Consider the following 11,412-nt stretch of genomic DNA (forward strand, 5'->3'; position numbering starts at 1 on the left):
TTCAGCAGGACTCTGGGACCCATTGTGGATGCAGGGCAGCGAGGAAACACCTGCAGGAAACCAGGTGGGTTAACACATCCGCAGCAGCAGCCCCTGAGCTGGGTTGTGGTGGTCACCCTGCCAGACGCCTGCTAACTCCACCTAACCTGGGCAAGGGGACATTGGCTTTTCACTTACAAAGTGTGGCAATGGTTTTCAGACCCTCTGTTCCTCTAGCTCTTTTAGCCCTGGTGGCTCCCCAGCCACTGAGGGACATTCCGCAAACAGGGCCAGCACCCTGGAGTCCTTGTCATCTTGGCAGCTGGCTCTCCGTTGGCAGCTGAGGATGCTGTGGACAGCAGGGAGAAGGAACTCTGTGGTTTCCCAGTGGTGACTCACTGCCCCTGGGCTACAGCTTCAACCCCAGGGAGTGAGTGTCCAAGCCAGTGTGGCAATGCCATTCAGCTGTCCCTGTGGGGGACTAAACTCCAAACTCAGGCGTTAATTCATCACAATCCAGCGTGCCCTGGGAGAGCTGACCAGCCTTCTTCCAAGAAACTGAGATGCTGTAGGTCAGAGTTGGGAGCCAGGGATCTCCCAAGCCTTGCCCGCAAAGTGGTTCTGCCACGTGGAGGCAACTGGGAGCTGGTTGGAAATGCAGGATCCCAGGCCCCGCGGAGACTGACTAAAGCAGAGTCATCCTCAGCGTAACCAACTCCCAGTGGTGTGTGCACGCCGGTGTGGGTGAAGCACTGTTGGATCAAAGATGCTCCAGGTTGGGTGCAAATCTGAGATTGATTTCACTAGAGGAGGGAGATGAGAAAGGGTGTTGCTTGGTAGGTATCCAAAGTAAAATCTATTTCCTGTTGCTGGATCCACAGCTACACTGGAAGAAAGACGCCTTTTTTTTTTTTTCCCTGAGACAGAGTCTCACTCTGTTGCCCGGGCTAGAATGCCATGGCGTCAGCCCAGCTCACAGCAACCTCAAACTCCTGGGCTCAAGCAATCCTTCTGCCTCAGCCTCCCGAGTAGCTGGGACTACAGGCATATGCCACCATGCCCGGCTAATTTTTTAAAATATCTGGCTAATTTCTTTCTATTTTTAGTAGAGACGGGGTCTCGCCCTTGCTCAGGCTGGTCTTGAACTCCTGAGCTCAAACAATCCACCCGCCTCGGCCTCCCAGGGTGCTGGGATTACAGGCGTGAGCCACCGTGCCCGGCCAGAAAGACACCTTTTAAGAAGCACCCCCACTGCTTCCTGTCTTGGCATTTTCAAACCCCTTGACCCTTCCCATGTTCTGGCTTCAGCCCTCTGAGGCCCCTGCCCCACTGTGCCCTGTGGGGACCTGGAGGCAGAGCAGAGGGTGTGGGGAGCAGAACTGTCCGTGGATCCTGGGACAAGTCATGTAGAATGGCACCCCCAGCCCCAGGGGACTGGGAAGAACCTGAGCCGCTCCACTCTCCTCAAGCTGCCTCCAGATGTCACTGAGCTTTGTAAACGAGGAAGAGGGAGCTGATGGAAGGAGGGGGCCTGAGCTCCTGCTGCCCCAGGGCAGAGCGGCTCCCGGAGTGAGGGGGTGCTTGATGCTCCCTGGGGCCCACCGAGTTTGTGTGCCCTGCTAGAGGTGAGGACAGTAGAGGACACAGGATACTGGCCTCTCAAGATTTCCATGAAGGGTAGAAGCCAGGACTGTTCACACAAGACAAAAAGCAGTACTCAAAAGCAGCACAGGCAGCCTTCAAAGGGAGGGAAGTGCTGACGCTACAGCGCGGATGAACCTGGAAGACACTGTGGTAAGTGAAATAAGCCAGGCACGGAAGGACAAATACTGTGCGATTCCACTAATACAAAGTACCCAGAGTAGTCAAATTCATAGAAACAGGAAACAGAATTGTGGTTGCCAGGGCTGGGGGAGGGACAATGGGGAGTTAGTGTTTAATGGGTACAGGGTTTCAGTTTTAAAAGATGAAAAAGTTCTGGAGATGGATGGTGGCGGTGGTTGCACAACTATGTAAATGTACTTAATGCCACTGATCTATAGCCATAAAAATGGTAAAGGTGGTAAATTTTGTTTATTTTACCACAATTTTTAAAAAAAGCAATACAGGGCTGTGCGAGGTGGCTCATGCCTGTAATCCCAGCACTTTGGGAGGCTGAGGCAGGAGGATCACCTGAGGCCAGGAGTTCAAGACCAGCCTGGGCAATATAACAAGACCCTGTCTCTACAAAAAATTTTTTAAGAAATTAGCTGGGTGTGCTGCCACGCACCTGTAGTCCCAGCTACTTGGGAAGCTAAGGCAGGAGGATTGCTTGAGCCCAGGAGTTCGAGGTTGCAGTGAGCTGTGATCATGCCACTGTATTCCAGCCTGGGTGACAGAGTGAGCCCGTGTCTCAAAAATAAATAAATAGATAAACAGCAACATAGGACCTTCTGTCTGAACACCTAAGTAGCCGACAGAGGAAAAATTGCACCCAACCCAAAGCAGCAAACCATAGCCCACAAAGCCCAACACCATATTCTAACAGCTAAGCATGCGGATCTTGGAGAACACCAGTTCTGGCGTGCATGTGTCTTCCCTAGACCAGGCCCTCTCCGGGGACAGTGCCCTTGCATAACCCAGACTCCATACCCACCACGCCAGCTCCCACAGCAGTCACAGCCAGGCAGGTGCAGGTGAAGATGTGAAAGGAGGGGAGGCTGGGCCATGGGGGAAGGGCAGAGAGCCGGGCTTGTGGTGGCAGCCGGAGCCCCCGGGAAAGGGTGCTGGCACCTGTGCTGGCTACAGGGCCCTGGGAGATGAGGCCCACATCCCCCACCACAAGCAGCCAGCTCCCTGGCCCTGGCCACAGAGCCTCCCTCGGCCTGGCCTAGACCTTGGGGGAGGAAGGGGTAGAAGGTGGTGCCATCCCTCTGGCAACCTCTGCCACAGGTGTTTTCTCTCCACCCATGACCGACAGAAAGACTGCCGCTCAGTGAGGCTCTGGAAGATGGCATCTGTGTGGGTCTCTTTCTATAGCAACGTGGCCTGTGGCAACAGAACTGCCTCTATCTTTGGGGCCCTGCGGGAGCGCGCCTACCCTGTAGGCACTGGCTGTGTGGCAGGGAGGCCAGAGCAGAAAACTGAGCGGAAATGAGGTTGTGATGGAGCTGGGCTTTGAGCCCCTCCGCCCTCCGGGCTGGCCTGTGCCAACCGCCCTGTTGCACAGGCAGTTGGCCCTGATGTCCGCAGACAGGCCCAGAGGGGGAGACAAGTGTGTCTCCGAGGGAGGCCCCAGGCCTGAGGCACCGGTGTGCTAGAGGCTTCTCTCCCAGGCCCTCAGCCTGGGCCTCCAGCCGGGCCACTAAAGAGGCCCACAGTGGGAGAAGACAGGTCCAGAGCTGGCCCATTCCCCGGGCCGCCACCTGCCAGGCCTTTGCTAGCACGAAAAAGCAAACTTCTGTCGCCATGGAAACACAGCAGGTCTGTGGGGCCCCTCCTCAGCAAACACCACTTCCCCCCTTGTGGCCCTTTCTGAACTGCATCCTGTGAACTCTCAGAGGTGCTTCAGGAGGCTCACGGACAGCGGGTCTTGTGACTGTATGTGTAGGATACATGTATGCTAACACCTCCAAACGCACAGCTCGGGGCGGCAATAGCAAACACTGACTGCGAACTGTAGGCCCCGTGCCTCCCTCGCGGGGTGACTCACCTTGTACCTCCTCCCTGAGCTGAAGACTCTGTTCACAGTCCTGCCGCTCCCTGTCTGGACAGCCCACGTCCCCGCGCTGCACGAGCAAGACACGGCAGTGGCAGCAATCTTCTTACTCTGAATTGTGGGCTCTGCAAATTAATCTTATGGACTGACTTTATAATAAATAAATGTTATAAATACAATTTAGTAATCGACATTCACATCATATTTCCTCTTTTATATGATGGAGTTTCATGTATGATTTAGATTGAAAAAGGGAATTTCTCTGCTTTAAAAAACAGCGTGGAAACCACTGAGAGGAAAGAAGCTGCCAGCGGCCTCCAGGCCAGGCTGGAGGAGGTGCAGGGACAGCCGGAGCGACTTCCGGGTGAAGACTGCGGGGAGAATACCTGGTGCCTCTGGGCCTCCTACGGAGACTAAGACAATTGGTGGATCGTTAGGGTTTTATTGTCATTTTCTATGTACATAGAAAACCGCAAAAAAAAAAAAAAAAAAGACCGTAATTAACTCCACCTAGATTGTGCAAAAAAGGAACTGTTATCGCGGCATGAAGTGTGCCACCTGCTCAGTTCTGAATAGTGAGAGCAGCCAGAATAATGGTCGCGCTGAATCCTGATCTGACCCAAACTGTAACGAACCTGGTCAGCTGGGCAGGACAGCAGCTCAGTGTTGCCAGAGGCCCCGAGTGACTGGGAGAAATGGAAACCTGGATTTTCAGGCTAAACATTTCCCAATTTATTTTTATTTTTATTTTGAGACACGGTCTCTCTCTGTCCCCCAGCTACTGTTCAGTGGCGGCGTCATAGCTCACTGCAACCTCAAACTCCCGGACTGCTCAGCCTCCCGAGTAGGTGGGACTACAGGTGCGCGCCACCACGCCCGGCTAATTTTTCTATTTTTTGTAGAAACAGGGGTCTCACTATGTTGCGCAGGCTGGTCTCGAACTCCTGGGCTCAAGCGATCCTCCCGCCTCGGCCTCCCAGAGTGCCAGGATTACAGGCGTGAGCCACCGCGCCCGGCCCCATTACCCGATTTTTAAATGCTGCCAAATACTTTTCAAAGATACACTCAGGCCGAGCAGAACCTGTCTGGGGGCGAGGTGCAGCAGATGTCCCAGCGTGCGCCCCTGCCTGGGGGGGCCCTCCAGGCCCTGGGACGGGCAGAGGAAGACAGCTGAGCCTGGGGGGAAGGCGGACGGGCACGGACGGCCGCCCCTTCCCAAAACCCGGGGGCAGCGCACAGGGCGGAGCCCTCCCCGGGGAGCCCCGAGGTCCCCTGCCAACAGCTGCGCCTGCCTGCTGCCGCTGCCATCCTCCCAGCTGGGCACAGCTCTCCTGTGGCAAAAACAAACCCACAGCGCAGGTGGCGGCCCGAGGCCGCGCGCCACAGGCCCACTCCTGGCGGCGCCCGCCCTCTAGCGGCCAGCGGGAAGCATCGCCACTGGAAAGCCAAGTTCGCCCGAATTCAGAGTTCAGCTTGCAAGCACCAACCTGCACGTTGTACTTGGACCTCTGGTACACAGATTAATCATAGTCCTGGGTTCACAACACTCTTACACTCTTCGATCATTGGTCCGTGAATTGCCTCCTTCCTCTCTGCATTCCTTCTGGTTTTTTATAATGTAGTCAGCACTGAAGCTAGAATCATGACGACCGCTTACATTTGACTGTAACTGTGTGCTTCCCCATCTCATCACCCGCCCATCTCCCCTCCCAAGGTAACCTCCTGAATCCCGCCGACTCATCACGATGTGCTGTTCTTCTTATATAGTTCTATTGCAGCTGTATCTATGCTTTAAAAGTGCATATTACCATGGTAGTTTGTACATGAAAAGGATACCACAGTGTCTGTAATCTTTCGGGGCTTTATTCACTTACCATATGCAACACTTTGTATCCTCTTGGCCTCACCTGTCTCTTGATCCAGCACCACCCAATGCCACAGCAAGGGCTGTGACCATTTCATGCCAGTGACACGGGTGCTGTACAAAAGCTTCCTGTTGGCCGGGCGCGGTGGCTCACGTCTGTAATCCTAGCACTCTGGGAGGCCAAGGTGGGAGGATCGCTCAAGGTCAGGAGTTCGAAACCAGCCTGAGCAAGAGCGAGACCCCCGTCTCTACTAAAAATAGAAAGAAATTAATCGGACAACTAAAAATATATAGAAAAAATTAGCCGGGCATGGTGGCGCATGCCTGTAGTCCCAGCTACTCGGGAGGCTGAGGCAGAAGGATTGCTTGAGCCCAGGAGTTTGAGGTTGCTTTGAGCTAGGCTGACGCCACAGCACTCTAGTCCGGGCAAAAAGAGTGAGACTCTGTCTCAAAAAAAAAAAAAAAAAGCTTCCTGTAAGTTGAACATTCCTGTCTGGCCAGAGGATGCCACGAGCTTTATCGTGGGCTATGGAAGCTTAAACAAGAACATGCCACCTTCGTTTCCATTATGCCTGACATCATAAATGTGAATGAATGTGTTGCTGCCATCATACCTGGTACCTGGTTGGCAGCCTAGGATATTGCTAATGCTTTATGCAGGGTGTCCTAAAAGTTTCTGTACAAAGAAAAAAATCTGTAATGAATATTTTGTAAATAAATGTACATTTAGCTACAATTTCCCATTTTCCCTGTGTATGATGACTTTTGGGACACCCTGTATTTTAGATTGCTCTGGGGGGACAGAATCAGCATGCTTTCACCTGGCACAGCACACAGCACACTTTTATTGCCCTGAATTCTGCAGTGATACGTCATCAGTGTGTTGGACAAACCTAGTAGGGATGTGAAATATTGGTGGCTGTGCATGTCCATAATGGCTGCCCAGAGAAAACTGCTTTCACTGTATTACATGCCACCCAAGCACCACTGATGAAAGACACATGGGCCCTGAACAAGGGCAAAATCCAAGTGCTCTGCCTTCCAAGTGATCATCTTGGGAGCTGTGTCACAGCTCAGAGACTTCACAATCAAGTAAGGACAAACTGTGTATTAATAGTAGCTGCCAACTACAAAAAAGAAAAAAAAAAGTAGCCCCACAGCAAAATCAGCTGCTTTGGCTATTGGCTATTGGCCACAACATACCCCAAACCTGGGAAAGTTCCTACAGCCTCCATCCCAAGTCATCGGACATGCGGCCACATTTGAGTGAGGCCCCAACAACAAATTGGAAGCAGTCCAGGCAGAGATAAAAGCAGCCTTCCCCTAGAGCCTCTATGTCCTTCAGACCTCAAGGAACTACAGGTGTCCATGACTAACTGCACAGTTGATTAGGACCTTTGGCAAAGCGAACTCCCTAGGTCTTTGAACTTGAAGACTTCCCCCTACTGCTGAGAGATAACTGCTAGCATTACTGAGCCCTAATCAAAACAGTCTTCAACTTGACATTTGCATCCTTCAATTCTTTTTTAAAAATTTTTTTGTAGAGGCAGGGTCTTGCTATGTTGCCCAGGCTAGTCTCAAACTCCTGGCCTCAAGCAATCCTCCCACTTTGTCCTCCCAAAATGATGGGATTATAGGCATGAACCACCACATCTAGCCTTATCCTGCAAACCTGAACTGAATTCCATAGGTGGGACAAGCTCCAGAATGTCCCATTGTGAAAACCAAGAATCTTCCAATTAAGGGCCAACCCAGCCCCTCAGCCTTTAGCCATCTCCACAAACAGGTGGTGGCCCACCCATGAGACAGAAAGTGTCTTTCCTACTGTTTTAGCCAAACTGCTGCTTTAATGAAGGTTTCATCTACAAAACAGGCCACCTGACAAGAAAGCATCACTGACGAAAGAGCCCACCTCTGAGGCAAGGGGGTCCTGTGGAATGCTACAGCCATCCAGTGATGGTAAATGGCCGACGGCTCACAGCTGTGGACACTCTGTGCAATGGGCTGAACTTCTAGCCACAGAGTGCTCTGCTCCAGGACTTATTAAATATCTCATGGGCGGTCGCTAATGGCCTAGCTGTGTGGTCAGATATCTGCACCAACCAGGATTGAACTGAACTAGCAATGACATACCATATACTGGGTGCCCCCACCTAGGAAACATAAAACTTTACTTACAAACTCAATATTTGTTATAGATATGGTTATATGAAGCAACCACTTGTAGAGAAAAGCATTTAGACTGAAAAAGCCGATCAAACGTACGCGGCCATCCTCTCCACTACAGACCAATGAAGCTGTGTTCAAGTCCACCGTAGGTATGGAACCACCATAAAGGACTGAGATGCCCAGTGAGGAATTATGGAAGCCACTCTTAACTGCAAAGATGTATTATTTGCCACATATACCAGACTTCAATGACTTCTACAGGGACAGCTGGTCTATCTTCATCTATTCACAAGCTAATAATAATCTCTGCTTACCTGAGCTCGTAGGCTTTTTGGCACCTGTTCATTTTGGTCAGATCTATGTGGACAGACTAACTTGGGTACTTTGTCTCAGGTGTTCTATGGTCACTTCCTCTGCCCCCATCTGCTACAGTAATGGCAACTTGTGGGTCCAGAAACAGGACAATCTGGGTCCAGCACGGTGGCTCACACCTGTAATCCTAGGACTCTGGGAGGCTGAAGCAGGAGAACCACTTGAGCTTAGGAGTTCAAGACCAGCCTGAGCAAGAGTGAGACCCTCTCTCTACTAAAAATAGAAAAAAAACATTAGCCAGGCGTTGTAGCACGCACCTATAGTCCCAGCTACTCGAAAGGCTGTGACAGGAGGATCACTTGAGCCCAGGAGTTTGAGGTTGCAGTGAGATACAATGATGCTTCCGCACTCTACCCGGGGCAACAGAGCAAGACTCTGTCTCAAAAAAATAAAATAAAATAAAAAACAAAATACTAGGTAACAGTACCACAGTAGATGGGAATAATTAGTGGCCGTTAATTCTAAGATCTCAGTATTATTCAGGAGATGGGTGGGAGTACTAATTAACTTTATAAATCTTTACAAAGTCAATTATGCATGCTAAAAAGGTAATAGTATTACCAAAGAATTCTAGCTAACAAAAGTGGCAGGAATGACAGAATCATGAAGTCACCATTTTGTAACCCCCAAAAAATAACATTTAGGCAAAGATCAATGGATGAAATCTTCTAGCTAAAAAGCTGATGGGAAACTTTACAGCGAGAAGGAACACACCCTCAGCACCTGAACCCACGAAGTGTGAATTAAATGTGCTATTACCAGAGAGGACTCACCTCCTGAAGTACAGAGCATCCCCTACAAGAAAACCTTGAAAAAAGAAAAAGGTTAACCTGAATTTAAAAGCACACCTTTAGAGCTATCTTTCCATTTACAAGAAATACTGGAAACAGAAGAATAAGTTAAATAACATAACATAAAGAGATAAATCCAGAAGATGTCCAACAGGAATCCATAAACGAATTATAAGAGGTAACAGAAGATATTAGTAAGGTTGTTGAATACAAGATCAATAATCAAAAATCAACTGCATTCCTATTCCAATATGCTAATCAGAATGTGAAATTTTTTATAAAGATCCTATTCTGAGTAGCTATAAAAATAAGGTATCCAGGATAAATCTGACAAAAGATATGTAAGACCTTTATAAAGAAAAGCGTAAAACTTTACAAAAAAACAATAAGAGAATTATGTCAGTGGAAAGTCTATGTTCATTCATAGAATCCAACCAGTATGATGTCATTTTCCTCCCAAATTAATCTTTAAATGGTTGTTATCCTCTATGCTTCCAGGGCTTGAAATATTTCAAAAATTAAAAGTAGCCAAATGTATGGCCGGGCACGGTGGCTCACGCCTGTAATCCTAGCTCTCTGGGAGGCCGAGGCGGGCGGATTGTTTGAGCTCAGGAGTTCAAGACCAGTCTGAGCAAGAGCAAGACCCCGTCTCTACCAAAAATAGAAAGAAATTAATTGGACAGCTAAAAATATATAGAAAAAATTAGCCGGGCATGGTGGCACATGCCTGTAGTCCCAGCTACCAGGGAGGCTGAGGCAGGAGGATCGCTTGAGCCCAGGAGTTTGAGGTTGCTGTGAGCTAGGCTGACGCCATGGCACTCTAGCCCGGGCAACAGAGTGACACTCTGTCTCAAAAAAAAAAAAAAAGTAGCCAAATGTAAAAATGTTGGAGGAAAGACAATACTTCCCACCTTTTATCACCCCAATTTGCTATGATACATATTACTATACTGTTAGAATTATAATGCAGCCACAAATTTACCAGTGGTGGAATTGCCCTACCCAGACTTCCTGTTAAGTAAGTTTTCCTTACTGTTTAAGACACAGCTAATGTAGGTCTTCTGCTCCTTACAGCATATTGCACATTGATACAATGCTCTTTATCAAAATAAAACACAAAACCCTGAAGAATGTACAAATTCCAATGAGTTCTTGATGACTATAAAGACTTTGTTATTCTCACAGGCTGGAGGCAGGAATTTTGCAAACTATACAAATAGCTGTAGCTTTACAAGAACCACCCTAGTTTTGCTTCATGCTTTCCTAATCATTGAACAGTCTGTTAGAGAATATGTCTATTTTGTTTTTAGCATTATTAGCCACATCTAGAAATGTGGTGGAGAGTCTAAACTTGCTTCTTTGGAAGTATTTAAAAGCGTTCACAGTCTGTAACATTCTTTTATAACGCTTCACATGTGACTCCCTAAAAATGTTTAAATGTGTATTCTAACTTTCCAACGAGCAGGACAGCTCATGGATAGGAAATGGATTTGTTTCTTTTCTGGCCTGGGTAGAGTCATACTTGGGTAGATCCACAGTCTAAAATTCTATATAGGTACTCGACGAGCATATAGAGTCAACTCCCAAAACTATAGAGAAAGCTTTCATCTAAACATCATGCTTCTGTAATAAACAATGACAAAGGTAGAACATTTTAATTAAATGGATTTATTTAAAAAGAAGACTACAAAATTTGACATTAAGAGAGATCAAAAAAGACTCACAGGATTTAAATTGACAAATAGAAAAATGATTGGCTATAAACAATGTAAAAATACATTTCCCAGTACTCAAACAGAACATAAGTACAGTAATTATAAAATTTTTGTACTGTAAATGCATTTCCCTTAACCATTCTAAACAATTTATTTGTATAAAATGTAACAAATTAAATTTACCATAGCTATTAATAAAAAATTATTTTAAGTTTGAGTTTATTGAATTTACCCTTTTCTGTATGTAATAGTGGTTTCTGGTCCCAAGTTCTCCTTGAACTTATTTATAACGGTCTTTTTACTCTCTTATTTCCTTCTATAATAGAAGAGAGAGGCTAACCGTTCATGGGTTTCATAAAAAACCAATGTGAAGGAAGGTTCCAAGAGTGACCCAAAATACCAGTGAACGTATCTTTCTGAAAAGGAAAGAATTCAGTGGCCAACTAAGAGACCCATTTCTGCACCAATGAAACAAATGGAGGTGAAATCTCAGAACAAGCAGAGCTGAAGCTCAATGCCAACATGCTACATATGTGAGGCCAGCTGAGAATATGTCTCTCAATCTTGATTACACCCAGTGCATGGGTGGTGACTCTGAGGTAGCCCAGATGATTTGCTATGAATCTAGATGGGTATAGATGACACTTCAAATGACAATGGTACAGTCTGATATGAAACTCTACAATAATCTGCTTACCATAAACTGGTTGTCTGAATCAGTCTTTATTCTTAAACCCAAGACCCTCCTATTTCTCCTCTCTTAGATGATACACCCAATAAAAACAGCATCCATGATTGGTTTCATTATCTCCCAAATAGATAGTG

Source organism: Propithecus coquereli, unplaced genomic scaffold, assembly GCF_000956105.1.
Source record: "Propithecus coquereli isolate 6110/MARCELLA unplaced genomic scaffold, Pcoq_1.0 Scaffold251, whole genome shotgun sequence".
NCBI classification, from domain to species: domain Eukaryota; kingdom Metazoa; phylum Chordata; class Mammalia; order Primates; family Indriidae; genus Propithecus; species Propithecus coquereli.